The sequence below is a fragment of the Bos javanicus genome, chromosome 2, assembly GCF_032452875.1.
Source record: "Bos javanicus breed banteng chromosome 2, ARS-OSU_banteng_1.0, whole genome shotgun sequence".
NCBI lineage: Eukaryota > Metazoa > Chordata > Mammalia > Artiodactyla > Bovidae > Bos > Bos javanicus.
In genome coordinates this window covers 2,378,466-2,403,768 of record NC_083869.1, presented here as the reverse complement: position 1 = coordinate 2,403,768, position 25,303 = coordinate 2,378,466, and the positions used below count along the sequence as shown (strand labels likewise).

General features: G+C 41.3%; 1 pseudogene; it reads left to right on the top strand.

Moving 5' to 3' along the window:
* Positions 1-690: 690 nt before the first annotated feature.
* Positions 691-1,283, top strand: LOC133235341 (actin-related protein 2/3 complex subunit 4-like; annotated as a pseudogene).
* The last annotated feature ends 24,020 nt before the right edge of the window (positions 1,284-25,303 follow it).

The window sequence follows — 25,303 nt, the reverse complement described above, 5'->3', positions numbered from 1 at the left end:
ACTGAGCAACTTCACTTTCACTTTTCACTTTCATGCATTGGAGAAGGAAATGGCAACCCACTCCAGTGGTCTTGCCTGGAGAATCCCAGGGATGGGGGAGCCTGTAGGGCTGCCATCTATGGGGTTGCTCAGAATCAGACACAATTGAAGCGACTTAGCAGCAGCAGCAGCAGTGAGGTGGATGAACCTAGAGCAGGTTATACAGAGTGAAGTAATTCAGAAAGAGAAAAACAAATATTGTATATTAATGTATGTATATGGAATCTAGAAAAAAGTATTGATGAACCTATTTTCAGGTAAGGAAGCAGATGTAGAAAACAGACTTGTGGACACAGTGGGGGAAAGAGAAAGTGGTACGAATGGAGAAAGTAGTATCTACATATATACACTCAAATGTGAAAAATAGCTGATGAGAAGTAGCTATATAACACAGGGAGCCCAGCCTGGAGCTCTGTGATGATCTATAGGGGAGGGATGGAAGGAAGAGAGGGAGACCCAAGAATGGTAGAATATACATATAATTGTGGTTGATTCGCATTGTTATATGGCAGAAATTGACATAACATTGTAAAACAATTTTCCTCCAATCAAAAAATAAACTTAAAAAAAAAAACCACAAGTGAGACAGGTCCGGCATTGCTGGGCTGGCCACTTCTGCACTTCTGCTTTCCTGCCCAGCCAGCGTCCGTGATGACTGCCACTCTCCAGTCCCACCTGAGTGTGGAGCAGGCCATGCTGCAGACTGCCCTCTGCTTGGAGGATTTCTCCTCCCAGATAGTGGAACAACACAACAGGCTGGAAGTGGAAGTCAGAAGTATTCTGACTCATTCATTCAGAAAGAGCTCATTCTACAACCCGTGACCATCAGCAGGACTGAGAAGGAAAAGATTCTGATGAAATGCTCCATCAACTCTGTCAGGGTCAGCATTGCTGCAAAACAGGCTGATAAAACAGTCGATTCTAGGTCACAAGTTCATGCACCTCATCATGATGCAAGCAGAGAGCTTATTTATCCTCTAAAGGAAACCAGTGGAGGGGATGACATCAGCTTTCTGTTCACCAACTTCCACACAGAGCAGACGTATAAACACAAGTTTGTGGACTTTGTGATCCCCTTCATGGAAGAAATTGACAAGGAGATCAATGAGATGAAGCCGTTGGTCAATGCCCGTGAGTGCTTTGTGGTGGAGGAGTTCCTCAAGAATGTTTAAACTATCTGGCTGTATCTCATGGCCTTACCCCTCAGACGCCTGCATGTCTCTGTGAAGGCATCCTGGAGTTAACATCCCAGAGTGGCAGAGGTGGCAGTAGCAGAGCGGAGCTGGGTCGGGGTGGGCATTAGATGCAGGAGGTGGGTGTTGTGCTTGCTCGCTGGGCCACAAAGCAGCAGTGGACCTACCCCAGGCCACATGTGCCTGGTCAGGCTTGCTTCTTATGTCCTGGGCCAGGACAGATTATTTTTCTTAACATCTTGAAACATAAAACTTTGTGCTTGTAGGAGACTGCAACATTTTTGTCTTTTTTTTTTTAAGAAACAAACGATCTCCACCTCCAGTGACTGTGACTGGTCCCAGTGATTGTACCTTATTGGTTGCTGTGGGTCTGCGAGGGCCTGGGGCCAGAAGGCAGCTACTGCTCCTCCCCCAGAACCACCCCAGGTGGGGACAGAGGGAGGTTTCAGACTTGCGTTCCTCTCCCTCATCCTCCTGTCTCCTTGGGCCCAGTAGAAGTGGTAGGGACCCTCTGCCAGCTTCCTGAGCTCTGCCTGCAGTTGGCCACCCTGCACTGGCTGGGGACAAAGGCTGAACTGGTGGCCTCCAGGCACACCTAGGAGCTGGGACCTAAAAGCTAGGCTGTCTTTGGCCCCAGGGGCTGCTTCTTGCCCTCCCAGCTGAGAGGGGGTGCTGTTTCACCTTGTCTGTCAGAGCAGTGCCTGTGCTAGAGGTGGAGAGGTGAGTCCTCCAGAGCATCCCTACTAGGGCCTCCTGCCTGCTCTGGTTCCTCTGCTCCCATGCTTGCTATATCTTTTCTTATTCTGGTGGATCCTCCCTCCCCGTATTTGCCCCTCTAGGGCTGCATGAATAATAATAATGTGCTTTTTTTAAAAAGCACAAGTATGTGAAAGATGTTTTTCTGGAAGAAACTGTGGACAGTGGGGAGAGAGACTTCCTGTTATGAGTAAACAGGAGATCTTTATTTTTCCTTTTGTGATCTATATCAGTTTGACATTTTAAATATGTACCTATACAGATTCCATAAAAGTTATAAAAATATGCTTCTTTCTGAGACATAATCTTTTGCATATTTGAAACTTTTATAAGAAATATTGTGTATTATTTGTGCTGTTTTCAGAGAAATGAAGATTGATGAAAAGGATGTAAGGAGAAACTTGTGAGCTCAAGTGTGAATTTATTTCTTGGGAACAAAAGTATTTTGCCCCACAAGGAACTGTGTGCTGTCACCCACAGGGGAAGGATGCATATCAAGGAGCCTAAGAGGATTTCTCACACTGAGGAGGACATTAGACAAAGCGGTGGCTGGCAGCTTGTTTCATTGAATGGTAATAGTTACTGACAGCCTATTTCATAAACTGAGGGAGCTTTTCAAGATCTGAAGCAGAGTCCTGGGTGCCCCCGGCACCTGTGGTGCCTCCTAATGGCCCCAAGAATAAAGGAATCTGTATCTTGTGGCACCAGTAAGCCTTAACCGTGCTGTGCCACTATTCACAGCCAACCAGTTCTGTCATCCAAGTTCACAGCCTTCACCAGTTGGCAGCACATGATGGTCTGTAAAGGGCCCAACTCGTAATTCTCATCAATGGTCATGACTGCAGGCTCTTCACTCTCAGCCCCAGGTTCCCTAGCACCCTCCTCTTCTGCAGCCTTCAGGGGCATGGTACAGAGCAAGACACAAGAGCTGGCCTGGAGGTTAGCACAGGAGGGCAGCCAGCACTAGATGGAGGGTGGCAGGGATGAGCTGTCCACATGGAAGGAGAATAAAGAGTACAGATTTGGATTCTCTTGACAGTGCAGGCCACTTTAAGATAGTGATGGAGCAGAAAAACATTTAACCCTGGGATTGGGAAGAAATTCTGGATTTCCCATAACTGGAACACTAATAGATCACTAATTCCCAGGAAATGGGATTTATACACAGCCCTCAACTGTATATCCTGCTTAATTTTTTTGTATATAGGAATAATTTAGTGATATATGGAGTAAACATAGCAATTTATTCATTCACTCCAAAAGCATTTTTAGGGGGTGGCTACCTCCTACGTACAAGGGATAACACTGTGGTTGTTGTTCAGTCTCTAAGTCATATCTGACACTTTGCAATCCCATGAACTGCAGCATGCCAGGCTTCTCTGGTATAGTCCACCATCTGATGGCAGAGAAAGGAAGTAACTATTGCCGGTGACATCCAGAGTTCTGAGGTAGCCCTGAGGACTGGACTCCCTGTGTTACATAGCAACTTCTCACCAGCTATCTATTTTACATGGTAGTGATATATGTCAATGCTACCTTCTGCATTCACCCCACTCTTTCCTGCCTCCACTGTGTCCACAAATCCATATTCTACACCTGCATATCCATTTCTTCCCTGCAAATGGGTTCATCAATAACATTTTTCTAGATCCCATATATATACATTAATATGCAATATTTGTTTTTCTCTTTCTAACTTACTTCACTCTGTATAACAGGCTGTAGGTTGAGGGTCCTGAAGGCTACACCCGATCTCACTGAATCCCAATGTCAGTGACATGAGCTTCATGTACTATAGAACCTCTCAAGGAATAACAGTGGGGTTTCTGGACTCCACAGACCACACAACTATTGCACCTCATTTTTGAGGGCCATGATGGACACACCAGATAGTCAGGACCATACATGGGGGTACCTTCTGCTAGTAGCTCCATGATGCACTGGATTCTGATTCAGTGCAGGAATCAAACTGATTCCTGAATCAATTTACAGGCTCACTGAGGAGACAAGACTAATTGAGATGAAGTTAGAAGGAAAATGCCTCAGAAAGCATAGAAGTGACTGTAATAATGGTCCCATCTGGCACTGAACCAAAAATAGAGTTGCATGAAAGAATAAATGAGGGGACAATGACACATAGAGCTGTGGGTGATCCAGTTTTTCAATGACGGAAGCATGGTGGCAGCATGCCTGATATGAGCAATGTCAGGTACTGGCTGAACATAGGGATCACTGTCAGTGAAGGACACTGAGTACCCCTCCTAATGCCTGGGACTTAAGAGAAGATATGTAGTGAAAGAAAAGGATCACCACCCTTGGGACTGCCTCAAATAACCAGCATCACAAATGTTCTATTATCTAGTGTCATTGTTGTTTGGGGAACTGTGGAAATTTTCCTCATCTTTACATTTTCATCTAAATATGTGGTAGGGTTAGACACAGGTGTGCTTTGAATTAATGTGAAAGAGATCTTTTTTCACTTCCTTGTTTCAAGGATAGTGTTTGTTGGTTTTATTTGGAGACCATTGGGGAAAGTTTTAAAATGCTATCACATAACATAGAGACCCTTTCATAAAAAATTCCTCTCCTGTGGGAACTGTGTAAGAATTTAAAATAAAAAAAAACGTCTGACACTTCTTAATTAAAGGCAGCCCTTAGTTAGGTCGTTATGCCAGCAGATGTATTTTGCAGCTGCTGAAGAAAGGAAACAAGCCTTTATGTTCCTCACACAAGAGACAAGACTAACCTAGATGAAGAAGTCAGAAAAAAAGTGCCCCAGAAAACACAGAATTGAGTGTAAGTGGGGGAGAAGCATTTCCTCCTGGAGAGGCCAGTGTATGATTTGAACCCAACTGTCTTTTTCCTTTGTCTCTTCTCTTTTTCCTTTGACATGCCTGTCAATGGCCATTTGGGCCCTCGTGTCAAGTTATAGAATACATATTAGGGAAAAATGCTTTCAAACCAGCAGTTCACATAAGGCAAATGATCTTTCCTCTGCTGCCTCCAATACTATTGAATTGTGATGTTTTCTACAAAATAACCCAACAGTCTATTGGGACTCCGGGTGTTGGAGCTGTCCATCCACTCATGTTGCCAACAGCCAGCCTGCTCTACAGCTGCCATTGGCCTTCCGTCATTTCCTGAGAGCAGGTGAGAGAGCTGCATGTGTGCATGACTGACCCTCCAGACACATGTCTCCACCCGGGGACAAGACAGGGGAGCATGCCCTTTGTTGCTTATTCATCACAGCAAGTGTCAGTGAAGGGAGATGGCTTGTCAAGCTAAGAAAGCATTTTGGCTCATTTTGTCATGTGGAGGATGTACCAAGCACTCCAATTAGCACAAAACATCCTGACAGATCAGCCCTATTAACATATTTATATGCTGTATTTGTCCCATTGCGCTCGAGAATCAATACTGCATCGATTCACTCTTAATTGTCCTCTAAAAGTTCTATGTCTGTCAGGCCTGTCTTTGTTCTTCAGATGACAGCTTCAAAGGAGACAGGACCACTTGTTTCACCTTTCCTGGCACTTGGGCACTATGTGGCAGATGGTGTGCTTTAGTAGAAAGAACACTGGATGAGGGCTGGACAGACCTGAATTTGCATCTTATTTTGAAAAACTATTTCTGCTTTCCAAGTCTCCATTTCCTTATCTACAAAGTATGAATACTACCACCTGACTCCCAGTTATTGCTAGGATAATAAGCCAGTGAAAAAACACAGAGCACTTTCACACAGTATGTCCGGGTTTCTCCACAATCAAGGAACACAACTTCTTGGTTTCTTGATAAATATATCCCCCATTTAGCTGGAGACATCACACAAAGTGACCAGGTCCAGAAAAAGGTCTATGTCCCAATATGTGTGTTTTATTACTTTGTGAACCCTGGGTTAGTCCTACTTCACTGTATGGTTCCTAAATTCACCTTTAGGATCACCTAGGAGGTTTTACAACATATAATATCCCATCCCTAGAGAGACTCTGATCTAGGAGGTCCAGGATGGGTAGTGAGCTTGGCTAGAGGCTGTGTCCCTGGCTGGAACATAAAGCTACCTCAAGCCCTACAGGACTGAGCTCATAGTGTGACCTTCAGGCTTCTCTTTTCCTCCCAGCACTGTCCTGAGCACCAGGCCCTGAGGTCTGATTGGGGTGGGCAGGGCTGTGCAAGGATGCAGAGAAAGGAGAAGAATAGAAGCCTCCCCCAATCTAAGTGACAGCCCTTATTAGTCTCCTGGGGGTCAGTCTCTTCAACTCAGGCCTATCTGCTTGCTGCTGCCAGATGGATCTTTCTGATACAAAAAAAAAAAAAATAATCACTTCCATCACCAGCTTAAAACTCCTCCCTGATTGTTGGCTTAATGATAGTGACAATAGGTAATTTTACCTACTCCTCATCACAGAAGGGAAATCCAGAGCACAGAGATGCTCAGCCACACACAGCCAGAAAGTGGGGCAGAACCAGAAGCATTTCTCCTGGGTCCTTGCCATCGTGCTGTTCCTGGAGCACTACGGCTGAGCACTGCTCAGGGGCCTGCCCCAGTCTGTCATTCCTGTCCCATCAGGGGCCACCTGCGCCCTCCACTGGTCACTTCCTCTCCCTGCCCTGAAGTCCAGACTGCCCTAGGGAGACTGGATGCCTCTTTTCTGTTCTCTAAAGTAATGGATCCTACACTTCAGGGGAGGCATCCTTGCCCCCCTCTCCCTACTGGGCACTTCCCAGTGATAGAGAAAATTGCCCAGACTTGGTACTAGCCTAGCATAGGGGAGGTTTTCTCTTGGTTTGAAGAGTGAGTGAGGAATGAAAGGCCTGTGGATGCCAGCAGTACAGAAGGATCGAGATGGGGAGCATGAGAGCACAGAAACTCCTAGTCATGGCAAGCTGCTGCTGCTACTACTACTACTAAGTCACTTCAGTCTTGTCCGACTCTGTGTGACCCCATAGACAGCAGCCCACCAGGCTCCCCCGACCCTGGGATTCTCCAGGCAAGAACACTGGAGTGGGTTGCCATTTCCTTCTCCAGCCACGGCAAGAGCTAATGTGAAATCTGTGCCTCTCAGCCTTTCCTAGGCACCATCCTCAGTATTATCAAAAAAAAAAAAAAAATGGCTTTTATTTCATTGCAAAGAAATTCCACCAAGTAACACTGTGCCAGAAATATCTGAGAGTGAGTTATATTCCTAACACATATACTTTGCTGGGCTTTGTTTGCAAGAAATCTTGACATACAAATGAAAGAAAATCCTATGTGGTCAATTTTTCACCAATAATTTTATTTGGCCAGCAGGTAAACATAGGCTGCATTAGACATCTCTAAGAGACTTCCTTTAAAATTGTCAAAATCATCTTCTCTCTGACATTTACTACCCATCCTGCAATAGTTTTTTGTGTAATATATAACAGTAGCAACAGCAAACATAAGCAAACAATAAGCAAAAATTTAAAAGTAACCTCTAGAATGTGAGAAAATGTCTGCAAATCATCTGATAGAAGTGTATATACAAATTATATCTTAAAACTCATGCAGTTCAAAGACAAAAAAATTAAACAACCCGATTTTAAAATGAACACCCATGGCTGATTCATGTCAATGTATGGCAAAAATCATACATTCAGTTCAGTTCAGTTCTGAAGTAGTGTCCGACTTTTTGCAACCCCATGAATCACAGCATGCCAGGCCTCCCTGTCCACCACCAACTCCGAGAGGTCACTCAAACTCATGTCTATCGAGTTGGTGATGCCATCCAGCCATCTCATCCTCTGTCGTCCCCTTCTCCTCCTGCCCCCAATCCCTCCCAGCATCAGAGTCTTTTCCAATGAGTCAACTCTTTGCATGAGGTGGCCAAAATATTGGAGTTTCAGCTTCAACATCAGTCCTTCCAATGAACACCCAGGACTCATCTCCTTTAGGATGGACTGGTTGGATCTCCTTGCCAAGAGTCCAAGGGACTCTCAAGAGTCTTCTCCAACACCACAGTTCAAAAGCATCAATTCTTTGGCACTCAGCTTTCTTCACAGTCCAACTCTCACATCCATACATGACCACTGAAAAAACCATAGCTTTGACTAGATGGACCTTTGTTGGCAAAGTAATATCTCTGCTTTTGAATATGCTATCTAGGTTGGTCATAACTTTGCTTCCAAGGAGTAAGCATCTTTTAATTTCATTGCTGCACTCACCATCTGCAGTGATTTTGGAACCCAAAAAAACAAAGTCTGACACTGTTTCCACTGTTTCCCCATCTATTTCCCATGAAGTGATGGGACCAGATGCCATGATCTTCGTTTTCTGAAAGTTGAGCTTTAAGCCAACTTTTTCACTCTCGTCTTTCACTTTCATCAAGAGGCTTTTTAGTTCCTCTTCACTTTCTGCCATAAGGGTGGTGTCATCTGCATATCTGAGGTTATTGATATTTCTCCTGGCAATCTTGATTCCAGCTTGTGCTTCTTCCAGCCCAGCATTTCTCATGATGTACTCTGCATATAAGTTAAATAAGCAGGCTGACAATATATAGCCTTGACGTACTCCTTTTCCTATTTGGAACCAGTCTGTTGTTCCATGTCCAGTTCTAACTGTTGCTTCCTGACCTGCATATAGGTTTCTCAAGAGGCAGGTCAGGTGGTCTGGTATTCCCATCTCTTTCAGAATTTTCCAGTTTACTGTGATCCACACAGTCAAAGGCTTTGGCATAGTCAATAAAACAGACATAGATGTTTTTATGGAACTCTCTTGCTTTTTCCATGGTCCAGCAGATGTTGGCAATTTGATCTCTTGTTCCTCTGCCTTTTCTAAAACCTGCTTGAACATCTGAAAGTTCACGGTTCACGTATTGCTGAAGCCTGGCTTGGAGAATTTTGAGCGTTACTTTACTAGCGTGTGAGATGAGTGCAATTGTGCGGTAGTTTGAGCATTCTTTGGCATTGCCTTTCTTGGAGACTGGAATGAAAACTGACCTTTTCCAGGCCTGTGGCAACTGCTGAACTGCTGAGCTTTCCAAATTTGCTGACATATTGAGTGCAGCGTTTTCGTAGCATCACCTTTCAGGATTTGAAATAGCTCAACTGGAATTCCATCACCTCCACTAGCTTTGCTTGTAGTGATGCTTTCTAAGGGTCACTTGACTTCACATTCCAGGATGTCTGGCTCTAGGTGGGTGATCACCCCATCATGATTATCTTGGTGTGAAGCTGTCTTTTGTACAGTTCTTGTGTGTATGTATTCTTGCCACCTCTTCTTAAGATCTTCTGCTTCTGTTAGTTCCATACCATTTCTGTCCTTTATTGAGCCCATCTTTGCATGAAATGTTCCCTTGGTATCTTTAATTTTCTTAAAGAGATCTCTAGTCTTTCCCATTATATTGTTTTTCTCTATTTCTTTGCATTGATCGCTGAGGAAGGCTTTCTTATCTCTTCTTGCTATTCTTCGGAACTCTGCATTCAGACGCTTAAAGCTCTCCTTTTCTCCTTTGCTTTTCACTTTTCTTCTTTTCACAGCTATTTGTAAGACCTTCTCAAACAGCAATTTTTCTTTTTTGCATTTTCTTTCCATGGGGATGGTCTTGATCCCTGTCTCCTGTACAATGTCACGAACCTCTGTTCATAGTTCATCAGGCAGTCTGTCTATCATATCTAGTCCCTTAAATCTATTTATCACTTCCAGTGTATAATCATAGGGATTCTATTTAGGTCATACCTGAATGGTCTAGTGGTTTTCCCCACTTTCTTCAATTTAAGTCCGAATTTGGCAGTAAGGAGTTCATGATCTGAGCCACAGTCAGCTCCCAGTCTTGTTTTTGCTGACTGTCTAGAGCTTCTCCATTTTGGCTGCAAAGAATATAATCAATCTGATTTCGGTGTTGACCATCTGGTGATGTCCATGTGTAGAGTCTTCTCTTGTGTTGTTGGAAGAGAGTGTTTGCTATGACCAGTGAGTTCTCTTGGCAAAGCTCTATTAGCCTTTGCCCTGCTTCATTCCGTACTCCAAGGCCAAATTTGCCTGTTACTCCAGGTGTTTCTTGACTTCCTACTTTTGCTTTCCAGTCCCCTATAATGAAAAGGACATCTTTTTTGGGTGTTAGTTCTAAAAGGTCTTGTAGGTCTTCATAGAGCCATTCAACTTCAGCTTCTTCAGCATTACTGGTTGGAGCATAGGCTTGGATTACCGTGATTTTGAATGATTTGCCTTGGAAACGAACAGAGATCATTCTGTTATTTTTGAGATTGCATCCAAGTAGTGCATTTCATATTCTTTTATTGACCCTGATGGCTACTCCATTTCTTCTAAGGGATACCTGCCCACAGTAGTAGATATAATGGTCATCTGAGTTAAATTCACCCATTCCAGTCCATTTTAGTTCGCTGATTCCTAGAATGTCGATGTTCACTCTTGCCATCTCCTGTTTGACCACTTCTAATTTGCCTTGATTCATGAACCTGACATTCCAGGTTCCAATGCAATATTGCTCTTTACAGCATCGGACCTTGCTTCTATCACCAGTCATATCCACAACTGGGTATTGTTTTTGCTTTGGCACCGTCCCTTCATTCTTTCTGGAGTTATTTCTCCACTGATCTCCAGTAGCATATTGGGCACCTACCGACCCAGGGAGTTCCCCTTTCAGTATCCTATCATTTTGCCTTTTCATACTGTTCATGGGGTTCTCAAGGCAAGAATACTGAAGTGGTTTGCCATTCCCTTCTCCAGTGGTAGCCTCCAATTAAAATAAATTAATTTTTAAGAAATGAACAGAAGGCTTAAATAAGCATTTTTCCAGAGAAGACATACAAATGGTCAAAAGATATATGAAAAGATGGTCAACACCACTAATAATCAGAGAAATGCAAATAGAAACCACAATTCAGTGTTACCTCTCACTTGCTGGGAAGACTGTATTCAGAAAGGCAAGAGACAAGTATTGGCAAGATGAAATATAACTCGTGCACTATTGATAGGAACATAAATTATTATAACTACTAGGTAAAACAGTATGACAATTTCTCAAAAAATTCAGAGAGCTACCCACTTTTTGGTATATTGCTGTTCAGTCACTAAGTCGTGTCCAACCCTTTGCTATCCATATGAACTGCAACACACCAGTCTTCCCTGTCCTTCATCTTCTCCCGCACTGTGCTCAAATTCATGGAAGATGTCCATTGAATCTGTGATGTTATCTAACCGTCTCATCCTTACCTGACCCCTTCTCCTTTTGCCATCAATCTTTCCCAGAGTCAGCTCTTCACATCAGGTGGTCAAAGTATTGGAGCTTCAGCTTCAGCATCAGCCCTTTCAAAGAATATTTAGAATAGATTTCCTTTAGGATTGACTGGTTTGATCTCTTTGCTGTCCAAAGGTACTCTCAGGAGTCTTCCCCAGCACCACCATTCAAAAGCATCAATTCTTCATCCCTCAGCCTTCTATATGGTTCAACTCTCACATCTGTACATGACTACTGGAAAAACCATAGGTTTGACAATACTTCCTTTGTCGGCAAAGTGATGTCTCTGTTTTTTAACATGCTGTCTAGGTTTGTCATAGCTTTTCTTCTAAGGAGCAAGCGTCTTTTAATTTAATGGCTGCAGTCACTGTCCACAGTGATTTTGGAGCCCAAGAAAATAAAATCTGCCACTGTTTCCATATTTCCCCCACCTATTTGCCATGAAGTCATGTGACTGGGTGCCATGATCTTAGTTTTTTGAATGTTGAGTTTTAAGCCAGGTTTTTAACTCTCCTCTTTCAACCCCATCAAGAGGCTCTTTAGTTCCTTTATGAAGACTTTATGCCATTACAGTGGTAGTATCTGCATTGTATTAAAGGTTGTTGATATGTCTCCCAGCAATCTTGATTCCAGCTTGTGATTCATTCACCCCAGCATTTTGCATAATGTACTTTACATATAAGTTAAATCAGCAGGGTGACAATAAATAACCTTGATAAAGAATAAATAATTCTTTAGGAATTCTCCACAGTTTCTTGTGATCCACAGAGTCAAAGGCTTTAGCATAGTCAATAAAGCAGAAGTAGACGGTTTTTTGGAATCCCCTTGCTTTTTCTATGATCCAGTGGAAGTTGACAATTAGATCTCTGGTTCCTCTGCCTTTTCTAAATCCAGCTTGTACATATGGAAGTTATGAGTTCATGTACTGTTGAAGCCTAGCTTGAAGGATTTTGAGCATCACCTTGCTAGCATGTGAAATGAGTGCAATTGTATATTAGTTTGAACATTCTTTAACATTTTCTTTCTTTGGGACTGGAATGAAAACTGACATTTTCCAGTGTAGTGGTCATTACTGAGTTTTCCAAATTTGCCAACATATTGAGTGAAGCACTTTAACAGCATAATCTTTTAGGATTTGAAATAGCTCAGTTTGAATTCCATCACCTCCAGTAGCTTTGTTCATAGTGATGTTTTCCAAGTCCCACCTGACCTCACACTCTGGGATGTCCGGCTCCAGGTGAGTGATCATACCACCATGGCTATCTGGGGCATTAAGATCTTTTTTGTATAGTTCTTCTGTGTATTCTTGCCAGCCCTTCTTAATCTCTTCTGCTTCTGTTAGGTTCTTGCCATTTCTGTCCTTTATTATGCCCACCTTGGCATGAAATATTCCTTTGGTACCTCAGATTTTCTCAAAGAGATTTCTTCTTTCCCAATCTGTTGTTTTCCTCTATTTCTTTGTGTTGCTCATTTAAGAAGGTTTTCTTATCTCTCCTTGCCATTCTCTGGATCTCTGATTTCATATGGGTATATCTTTCACTTTCTCTTTTGCCTTCTGCTTCTCTTCTTTTCTCAGCTATTTGTAAGACCTCCTCAGACCACCACTTTGCCTTCTTGAATTTGTTTTCCTTGGGGATGGTTTTGGTCACCTCCTCCAATAATGAATTTCTATCCATAGTTCTTCAGGCACCCTGTCTACTAGTTCTAATCCCTTGAATCATCACCTCTACTCTACAATCATAAGGGATTTGATTTATGTCACAACTGAATGACCTAGAGGTTTTCCCTACTTTCTTCAGTTTAAACTTGAATTTTGCAGTAAGGCACTCATGATCTGAGTTACAGTCAGCTCCAAGTCTTGTTTTTGCTGACTATGTTAAACTGTCTTCATCTTCAGCTGCAAAGAATATCAGTTCAGTTCAGTCACTCAGCCGTGTCTGACTCTTTGTGATCCCATGGACTGCAGCACACCAGCCTCCCTGTCCATCACCAACTCCCAGAGTTTACTCAAACTCATATCCATTGAGTCACTGATGCCATCCAAAATTGTCATCCCCTTCTCCTCCTGCCTTCAATCTTCATCAGGGTTTTTTTTCCAGTGAGTCAGTTCTTCGCATCAGGTGGCCAAAGTATTGGAGTTTCAGCTTCAGCATCAGTCCTCCCAATGAATATTCGAGGCTGATTTCCTTTAGGATGAACTGGTTGTATGTCTTTGCTGTGCGAGGGACTCTCAAAAGTATTCTCCAACACTACGGTTCATGAGCATCAGTTCTTTAGTGCTCAGTTTCCTTTATAGTCCAACTCTCACATCCATACATGACAACTGGAAAAACCATAGCTTTGACTAGATGGACCTTTGTTGGCATCTGATTTCAGGTGGTCAGTATTGACCATCTGGTGATGTCCATGTGTAGAGTTATCTTTTGTGTTGTTGGAAGAGGCTGTTTGCTATGACCAGTGCATCCTCTTGGCAAAACGCTGTTAGCCTTTGCCCTGCTTCATTTTGTATTCCAAGGCCAGACTTACCTGTTACTCCACGTATCTCCTAATTTTCCACTTTTGTATTCCAATCCCCTGTGATGAAATGGGCATCTTTTTTGGTGTTAATTCTAGAAGGTCTTGTAGGTCTTCATAGAACCATTCAACTTCAGTTTCTTTGGCATTAGAGGTTGGGGCATAGACTTGGGTTACTGTGATATTGAAGGGTTTGCTCTGGAAACAAACCAAGATCATTCTGTCATTTTTGAGATTCCACTCAAGTACTCAAGTACTGCATTTCAGACTCTTTTGTTAACTATGAGGGCTACTCCATTTCTTCTAAGGGACTGTTTTCCACAGTAGCAGATATAATGGTCATCTGAATTAAGTTTACCCATTCTCATCCATTTTAGTTCACTGATGTCTAAAATGTTTGTGTTCACTCTTGCCATGTCCTGCTTGACCATATCCAATTTACATTGATTCATGGACCTCACCGGAGAAGGCAATGGCACCCCACTCCAGTACTCTTGCCTGAAAAATCCCATGGACGGAGGAGCCTGGTAGGCTGCAGTCCATGGGGTCGCTAAGAGTTGGACGCGACTGAGCGACTTGACTTTTACTTTTCACTTTCATGCATTGGAGAAGGAAATGGCAACCCACTCCAGTGTTCTTGCCTGGAGAATCCCAGGGACGGGGGAGCCTGGTGGGCTGCCATCTCTGGGGTTGCACAGAGTCGGACACGACTGAAGCAACTTAGCAGCAGCAGTAGCAGCATGGACCTCACATTTCAGGTTCCTATCCAATATTGTTCTTTACAGCATCAGACTTTAGTTTCGCCACCAGGCATATCCATAACTGAGCATCATTTCTGCTTGGGGCCAGCCTCTTAATTCTTTCTGGAGTTATTTCTCCACTCTTCCCCAGTATAGCATGTTGACCATCTACTGAGCTGGAGGTCTCATCTGCCAATGTCATATATTTTTGCCTTTCATACTGTTCGTGGGGTTCTTGAGGCAAGAATACTGAAGTGGTTTGCCATTCCCTTCTCCATTTGGGTATATATCCAAAGAAAATAAAAACCTTTCTCAAATATATTCACCCTCATGTTTAATGCAGCATTATTCACAATAGCTAAGACATAGAAACATCCTACTTATCCACTGGTGAATGAATGGATAAAGAAAATGTGGTGTGTGTGTGAGCACAAAGAACTGATGCTTTTGGTTGTGGTGCTGGAGAAGACTCTTGAGCGTCCCTTGGACTGCAAGGAGATCAAACCAGTCAATCCTAAAGGAAGTCAACTCAATGGACATGGATTTGAGCAAACTCCAGGAGAGAGTGGTGTGCTGCAATCCATGAGTTTGCAAAGAGTCACACATGACCTAGTGACTAAACAACAACAACAAATATATATATTCAACTGTGTGAAAAGTAGGAATAGTGTCTTTTGTAACAATGTGTGTATGTGGATCTTGAATGTATTATGCTAAGTGAAATAAGGCAGACAAAGACTTTATGCTCTCACTTATATGTTGTGTCTAAAAATGTTTGATGCCATGGAAAAGAAGAGTATAATTGTGGCTGTCAGGGCCTGAGAGATAGGGAAAATATGGTGATGTTGGTCAAAGGGTAAAAACTAGATATAGAATAAATTTATTCTGGTAATAAAATGAATATACAGCATCATATATATAATTAACAACACAGTATTATATACTTGAACTTCCCAGGTGGCACTAGTGGTAAAGAACCTGTTTGCCAATGCAGGAGATATAAGAGATTCAGGTTCAATCTCTGGGTTGGTAAGGTCCCCTGAAGGAGGGCGTGGCAACCCATTCCAGTATTCTTGCCTAGAGAATCCCAAGAACAGAGGAGCCTGGCAGGCTACAGTCCATAGGACTACAAAGAGTTGAACACAACTGAAGTGACTTAACACGCATTACACACTTGAAATGTTTGAAAGTACAGATTTTTAATGTCATCACCACAAAAATATGGCAAGTATGTGAAGGAATAAGGTGTTAACTTACCTTGTTGTGGTAATTATTTTACCAGATATACACACATGAAATTGCTACAGTTTACACCTTATGCTTACACATATGTCAATATAATATTGCAATTATTTGGGGGAAAAAATCTGTTTCTCTGGACTTGTGGGAGCTAGCTATATTTAACTGCTTAAGATAAAAACATTATGCTTTTTATTTTTCTTCTAATTATCAGAGGCACTCTAAAAGAAAATTTTATATAGTATAGTCTCTTTACTAAAACTGTGTTTATATTTTAATACAAAATATGGTCTGAGTAAGTAATATTCTGATTAAAAAGTCATTCAGAAATGCTACTGTTAGTTGTCTTGGGCATCATTCATAATAAGCAGGTGCTGTACAAGGATGTACCAAAAATGTTATGAAAATCATTCACCAGGCATATATGATAATTACATGTTTGAAAACTTAAGAGGAAAACAAATGTATGTGTAAGACTCGGTTATTTACAAAGTCTTACTGAGCAGCTTAGTAGGGAATCAATTTTGCATTTATGCATCAGCAATAGTTTCTAATCTCAAATTTGAATTAGACCTCCTGGAAATAAGAAAGAGAGATGGTATAAATTTTAATAATCCTTTAAAAAATCCATGGCCTATACACAGGGCTTCCCAAGTAGTGCTAGTGGTAAAGAACCTGCCTGTCAATGCAAGAGACATAAGAGACACTTGTTTGATCCCTGGGTTGGGAAGACCCAGGTGAGAAGTGGCAACCCACTCCAGTATTCTTGCTGGGACAATTCCATGAACAGATGATCTTGGTGAGCTACAGTCCACAGGGTCACAAAGAGTCAGACACAACTGAAGCAACTGAGCATACACAGTGGAAAAGCAGTCTTTGTTAAACTTATCTCTGAGGAATCATCGACACTGGACTTACCAGAAAAATATATAAATCATCTGTTTTAAATATGTTCAAAGAACTGTAGGAAACCATATGTTAAAAATTAAAGTATGACAGTGATGTTTCACCAAATAGAGAATGTTGATAAAGAGAAATAATTTAATAAAAAAGAACCACGTACAAATTCTGAAATTGAAAAGTACAATAACTGAAATGAAAAGTTGATGAGGAGGGCCAAACAGCAGATTTTAATAGCCAAAATAAAGAATTAGGGGATTTAGAGACAAGTCCATTGATATAAAATCTGAAGAATTGAAAGGAAAAGAGTCAAGAAAAATTATGAGCCTCAGGGCCTGTGAAACATAATCAAGAATATCAGCAAACGTATATTGGGAGTCACAAAAGAAAAGGAAAGAAATAGGCAAAATACTTGAAGAAGTGACGATCAGAAATTTTCCAATTGTAATGAAAAACATTAAATCAAGAAAGCTAATGGAATCAAAATATGATAAATTCAAAGATATCCATAGCTTTTGTATATTACTATCAAAATTCAGTTCAGTTCAGTCCTTCAGTCGTGTCCAACTCTTTTCAACCCCATGGACTACAGCATGCCAGGCTTCCCTGTCCATCACCAACTCCTGGAGCTTGCTCAAAATCATGTCCATTGAGTCGGTGATGCCCTCCAACCATCTCATACTATCAAATTGTGGGACATTAAAGTCAAGGAGAATCTTGAAAGCAGGAGGAGACAAATAATTTAGGTACAAGGACTCCTGAATAAGATAGACAAGTGATTTTTCATCAGAAATCATGAAAGTCAGAATGCAATGAAGTGAGATATTCAATGTAATTAAAGAAAAAGACTGTCAGTTAAAGAATTCTATATGCTTATGGTGTTAGAAAGTGTAGCTTCATTCTTTTGCACACAGCTGTCCAGTTTTCCCAGTACCACTTACTGAAGAGGCTCTCTTTTCTCCATTGTATATTCTTGCCTCCTTTGCCAAACATAAGGTACCCATAGATAGGTGGGTTATCTCCAGGGTTTCTATCTTGTTCCATTGGTCCATATTTCTGTTTTTCAGCTAGTACCACACTTTCTTGATTAATGTAGCTTTGTAGTATAGTCTAAAATCAGGAAGTCTCATTCCTCCTGCTCCATTTTTCTTTCTCAAGATTGTTTTGGCTATTCAGAATCTTTTGTGTTTCATACAAATTAATTGTTTTGTTATAATTTTGTGAAAATGCCATCGGTAAGTTGATAGTGATTGCACTGAATCTGTGGATTGCTTTGGGTAGTACAGTCATTGCCACTTTATTGATTCTTCCAATCCAAGAACATCCTCAGAATGAGAGAAAATAATTGCAAATGAAGCAAGTGACAAAGGATTATACTCCAAAATATACAAGCAGTTCATGCAGCTTAATAGCAGAAAAACAAACTACCCAATAAAAAGGGAGGGGGGCAGAAGACCTAAAAAGACATTTCTTCAAAGAAGACATAGAAATGGCCAACAGGCACATGGAAAGATGTTCAACATCACTCATTATTAGACAAATGCAAATCACTGGTCAGAATGGCCATCATCAAAAAATGTACAAACAATAAATGCTGGAGAGGGTGTGAAGAAAAGGGAACACACTTGCACTGTTGATGGGGATGTAAACTGATACAACCACTATGGAGAACAGTATGAAAGTGAAAATGAAAGTTGCTCGGTCGTGTCCGACTCTTTGTGAATACATGGACTATATATAGTCCATGAATTTCTCCAGGCCAGAATACTGGAGTGGGTAGCCTTTCCCTTCTCCAGGGGATCATCCCGGACATAGGGAGAACAGTATGGAGATTCCTTTAAAAGCTAGGAATAAAACCACCGTATGACCCAGCAACACTATTACTGGGCATATACCCTGAGAAAACCATAATTCAAAGAGACACATGTACCCCTATGTTCAATGCAGCACTACTTACAATAGTAGGACATGGAAGCAACCTAGATGTCCACTGACAGATGAATGGATAAAGAGTTGTGGTACATATATACAATGGAAGATAAACCATAAAAAGGAATGAATTTGAGTCAATTGAAATGAGGTGCATGAACCTATGCAGAGTCAAGTCAGAAAGAGAAAAACAAATACCATATATTAACACACACACACACATATATATATATATGTAATCTAGAAAAATGGTACTGATTAACCTATTTGCAGGGCAAGAATACAGACACAGATGTAGAAAATGGACTTGGGGACACAGCAGGGCAACGAGAGGTGGAATAAATTAAGAGAGTAAGATTGATATATATACACTACCATGTTTAAAATATTAATAAATAGCTGGGGGGGGGATGAAAATAGCTAGTGGGAAGCTTCTACATAACACAGAGAGCTCAGCCTGGTGCTCTGTGATGACCTAGAGGGGTGGGATGGTATATATATATGTAGTATATATATATGTATATATATATACACACACACACTTAGAGCTGATTTACATTGTTGTATGGAGAAGGAAATGGCAACCCACTCCAGTGTTCTTGCCTGGAGAATCCCAGGGATGGCAGGGCCTGGTGGGCTGCCGTCTATGGGGTCACACAGAGTCAGACATGACTGAAGCGACTTAGCAGCAGCATGCAGAAACCAAAAGAACATTGTAAAGTAATTATCCTCTAATTAAAAATAAATTTCAAAACATAGAAAGAAAAAGAAATAACAAAGAAAATGAGCTAATAAAAATAACCAGTACCATCATGATATAACTACAAATTTTGTTTATGGCTTTTCTTCCTCTTTCAGACACTTATTAATCATTAATCCACATCTGCCCTGTGTACTTCCATCCACTGCTTTTCAGGAAATTAAGTCTTTCTCATATGGTTCTAGGAGGTTTCTTTAAGCTGTTACCTCTGACTCAGATCAACTGTCAGCACCACAGGAAAGGGAGCTCAAACATTCAGGTGGTCAACTGGTCAACTCCCAGTTGACCACCTGGGTCTTGAGTCATCACCTTGATGTGCTCATACCTCATATTCTATAAACAGAAATATCTCTGGCCAAATACACCGTGGGAAATGCAACTTTCAAGTCAATCCCACCTACGTTACTTCTCTCCCATCATATACACTATGATTCTCCTATCACTATATGCTTCAGTTCAGTTTGGTTCAGTGGCTCAGTCATGTCCAACTCTTTGAGACCTCATGGATTGCACACCAGGTTTACCTGTCCATCACCAACTCCTGAAGTTTGCTCAAATTCATGTTCATCAAGTCAGTAATGCCATCCAACCATCGAATCCTCTGTCATCCCCATCTCCTTCTGCCTTCAATATTTCAATATTGGCAGCATTGAGGTCTTTTCTAATGAATCAGTTCTTCGCATCAGATAGCCAAAGTATTGGAGTTTCAGCTTCAGCATCAGTCCTTCCAATGAATATTCAGGGCTGTTTTCCTTTAGAATGCACTGGTTTGATCTCCTTGCCATCTAAAGCACTCTCAAGAGTCAACAGCATGGTTTGAAAGCATCAGTTCTTTAGTACCCCACTTTCTTTATAGCCCTACTCTCATATCCATACATGACTACTGGCAAAACCATAGCTTTGACTAGACAGACCTTTTTCGGCAAAGTAATGTCACTGCTTTTTAATATGCTGTCTATGTTGGTCATAACTTTTCTTCACTATGTGCTTCAGTTCAGTTCAATTCAATTCAGTTGCTCAGTTGTGTCCGACTCTTTGTGACCCCAGGAACCACAGCAAGCCAGGCCTCCCTGTCCATCACCAACTCCCGGAGTTTACCCAAATTCAGGTCCATCAAGTCAGCGATGCCATCCAGCCATCTCATCCTCTGTCATCCCCTTCTCCTCTTCCCCCTAATCCCTCCCAGCATCAGAGTCTTTTCCAATGAGTCAACTCTTTGCATGAGGTGGCCAAAGTACTGGTGTTTCAGCTTCAACATCAGTCTTTCCAATGAACCCCCAGGACTGATCTCCTTTAGGATGGGCTAGTTGGATCTCCTTGTGGTCCAAGGGACTCTCAAGAGTCTTCTCCAACACCACAGTTCAAAAGCATCAATTCTTCAGCACTCAGCTTTCTTCACAGTCCAACTCTCACATCCATACATGACCACTGGAAAAAAACATAGCCTTGACTAGACGGACCTTTGTTGGTAAAGTAATGTCTCTGCTTTTTAATATCGTGTCTAGGTTGGTCATAACTTTCCTTCCAAGGAGTAAGCATCTTTTAATTTCATTGCTGCACTCACCATCTGCAGTGATTTTGGAGCCCCAAAAAATAAAGTCTGACACTGTATCCACTGTTTCCCCATCTATTTCCCATGAAGTGATGGGACCAGATGCCATGATCTTAGTTTTCTGAAAGTTGAGTTTTAAGCCAACTTTTTCAGTCTCCACTTTCACTTTCATCAAGAGGCTTTTTAGTCATCTGCATATCTGAGGTTATTGATATTTCTCCCTGCAATCTTGATATAAGCATCTGAATGCAAAGTTCCAAAGAATAGCAAGGAGAGATAAGAAAGCCTTCCTCAGCAATCAATGCAAAGAAATAGAGAAAAACAATGGAATGGGAAAGACTAGAGATCTCTTCAAGAAAATTAGAGATACCAAGGGAACATTTCATGCAAAGATGGGCTCAATAAAGGACAGAAATGATATGGATCTAACAGAAGCAGAAGATTACACACAAGAACTGTACAAAAAAGATCTTCATGTTACCATCTTTCTAAATTCCATATACATGCGTTAGTATACTGTATTGGTGTTTTTCTTTCTGGCTTACTTCACTCTGTATAATAGGCTCCAGTTTCATCCACCTCATTAGAACTGATTCAAATGTATTCTTTTTAATGGCTGAGTAATAGTCCATTGTGTATATGTACCACTGCTTTCTTATCCATTCATCTGCTGATGGACATCTAGGTTGCTTCCATGTCCTGGCTATTATAAACAGTGCTGCGATGAACATTGGGGTACACGTGTCTCTTTCCCTTCTGGTTTCCTCAGTGTGTATGCCCAGCAGTGGGATTGCTGGATCATAAGGCAGTTCTATTTCCAGTTTTTTTAAGGAATCTCCACACTGTTCTCCATAGTGGCTGTACTAGTTTGCATTCCCACCAACAGTGTAAGAGGGTTCCCTTTTCTCCACACCCTCTCCAGCATTTATTGCTTGTAGACTTTTGGGTCACAGCCATTCTGACTGGCATGAAATGGTACCTCATAGTGGTTTTGATTTGCATTTCTCTGATAATGAGTGATGTTGAGCATCTTTTCATGTGTTTGTTAGCCACAGCAAAAGAGACACCGATGTATAGATCAGTCTTATGGACTCTGGCGGGGGGCGGGGGTGAGATTTGGGAGAATAGCATTGAAACATGTATAATATCATGTATGAAACGAGTCGCCAGTCCAGGTTCGATGCACGGTACTGGATGCTTGGGGCTGGTGCACTGGGACGACCCAGAGGGAGGGTAGGGGAGGGAGGAGGGAGGAGGGTTCAGGATGGGGAATGCGGGTATACCTGTGGTGGATTCATTTCGATATTTGGCAAAACTAATACAATATTGTAAAGTTTAAAAATAAAATAAAATTTTAAAAAAAGAAAAAAAAAACCATCACGACCAAGATAATCATGATGGTGTGCTCACTCACCTAGAGCCAGACATCCTGGAATGTGAAGTCAAGTGGGCCTTAGAAAGCATCACTATGAACAAAGCTAGTGGAGGTGATGGAATTCCAGTTGAGCTGTTTCAAATCCTGAAAGATGATGCCATGAAAGTGCTGCACTCAATATGCCAGCAAATTTGGAAAACTCAGCAGTGGCCACAGGACTAGAAAAGGTCAGTTTTCATTCCAATCCCAAAGAAAGGCAGTGCCAAAGAATGCTCAAACTACCACACAATTGCACTCATCTCACATGCTAGTAAAGTAATGCTCAAAATTCTCCAAGCCAGGCTTCAGCAATATGTGAACCGTGAATTTCCAGATGTTCAACTGGTTTTAGAAAAGGCAGAGGAACCAGAGATCAAATTTCCAACATCCGCCTGGATCATCGAAAAAGCAAGAGAGTTCCAGAAAAACATCTCTTTTTGCTTTATTGACTATGCCAAAGCCTTTGACTGTGTGGATCACAATAAACCCTGGGAAATTCTGAAAGAGATGGGAATACCAGACCACCTGACCTGCCTCTTGAGAAACCTATATGCAAGTCAGGAAGCAACAGTTAGAACTGGACATGGAACAACAGACTGGTTCCAAATAGGAAAAGGAGTATGTCAAGGCTATATATTGTCACCCTGCTTATTTAACTTATATGCAGAGTACATCATGAGAAACGCTGGGCTGGAAGCAGCACAAGCTGAAATCACTATATGCTTAGGTGAGTACAACTCAATACCTTCAGAGTTTTTGCAGACATGTGCAGATTGGAGAAAATTTTGTGTAGTCTTCACACATCTCCTCAGCTGAAATCAAATAAAATGATGCCTTCCTGTTAGAGCTTTCATACCAATATGAACAAAAGGTGGAGATGGAAGGGGAGAGTGCAGTGCTAGCAGCCCAGCTTCAGCTGAATGGGTTTGAATCCTGACCCTGGCACCTACTAGTGGGGAAGCCTCAGGAAAGCACTTAGCACTTCTGAACCTTGTTTTCTCTTTTTAAATAAAGAAGGCAGAATGAGTTATTTTAGGATTTAAGATCACAATCTATGCAATATATATAAATATTTCCCCTTGGAGAAATGTTTCACACACACACACATACACACTTTGGCCAGGCATGGAATTCCCAATGAGAAATGCATTTATTACAAAAATGCAAAGTCACTGTCCCATGGTCTTCTAACTTCAATGGTGCTATTAGTAGTGCTATCTTATCTGATACTTTACCTAGTAAATACCTAGTTCTTTAAATCTAGCAACTTGTTCATTCAATTCTGGATGTTTTTTCTTTATTATTCTTTAAATAAGTTCTTCCTTTTGGGATAATGGTTCTCTCTGTAGAACAGTCAGGCAGATACTTGGCCAATCCACTGGGTAACTGTCTGCATTTCCTCTTAGATTTGTCCCTTTTCCCATAAAGAAATCCTCCCCATCATGCTTTTATATAATTAAAGAGCTGATTAAGTAGAAAGATTTTTTATTTTCAGGGCAAGAAGGCAAAATATTATAAGCTTGCTGCTGCTAAGTCACTTCAGTCGTGTCTGACTCTGTGTGACCCCATGGACGGCAGCCTACCAGGCTACCCTGTCCCTGGGATTCTCCAGGCAACAACACTGGAGTGGGTTATTATAAGCTTAAATCTATAAATACAATAAAATCACAAAACTTCTGTTTGTGTGTGGGGGTCTGTGTATGTGTGTGTGTGTGTCTGTTTGTGTACGTGTCAAGCTTATCTTAAAATGCATAGGATTATAAAGAGACAGGATAATTTTGGAGAAGAAATGGAGATACACTCCCTAACAATTTCCAAAGCTATTATAAAGCTAGGGTAATTAAGATAGAATGGGATATTAGCATAAGAATAGACAAATTAACCAATGAAATAGAAACGAGAACTCAGAAACAGGACTTGAAAAATTACACAAGAGCTTTAGAAATCAGAGGGGAAAAGATGAACTTTTCAATAAAGGATGCAGGGACTCTCAAAGTGGCAAAATTATAGCAATAATAATAATAACAACAACGAAAATACTTATTTGCTTTCACCATTAACAAATTAACTGAAAGTAGATTAAAAATCTAAATGTGAAGAGAAATAATTTTAAATTTTTTTAAAGAAATGATAAGAGATACACTTATGATATGGGCTTCCCTGGCAAGTCAGTGGTAAAGAATCTGCCTGCCAATTAAAGAGACACAATAGACATGGGTTCAATCCTTGGGTCAGGAAGATTCCCTGGAGGAGGAAATGGCAACCCACTCAGTATTCTTGTCTGAAAAATTCCAGAACAGAAGAGCCTGGTGGACTACAGTCCACGGGGCCACAAAGAGTCAGACACAACTAAGCAACTGAGCCCACACACACACACACACACTTACGATCTAGAAATAGAAAAAAATTTCTAATACAAGACACAAAATTAACCAACAATAAAGAAAAGCAAAGTAATAAATTTGGCTTCATTAAAACAAAAAATCTAAACAAAAGAATAAAAGTTATCCTGTAAAAGGTTAAGGTAAAAGCCACATGTTGGAGTTAGATAATGAAGTAGAGATAGAGGCAATGCATTTATCAGCATGACCATCTGTCCTGGTCAACCGGGAACAGTTCTGATGTACATCAGTTGCCCTAGTGTAATTGTTATTAACCGTGTTTTCAATCTGAGGAGGCCTTACAAATAGCTGAGAAAAGAAGTGAAAGGCAAGGGAGAAAAGGAAACATATAGCCATCTGAATGGACAGTTCCAAAGAATAGCAAGGAGTGATAAGAAAGCCTTCCTAAGTGATCAATGCAAAGAAATAGAGAAAAACAATAGAATGGAAAAGACTCGAGATCTCTTTAAGGAAATTAGAAATACCAAGGTAACATTTCACACAAAGATGGGCACAATAAAAGACAGAAACAGTATGGACCTAAAAGAAGCAGAAGATATTAAGAAGAGGTGGCAAGAATACCCAGAAGAACTATACAAAAAAGATCTTAATGACCCAGATAGCCATGATGATGTGATCACTCACCTGGAACCGGACATCCTGGAGTG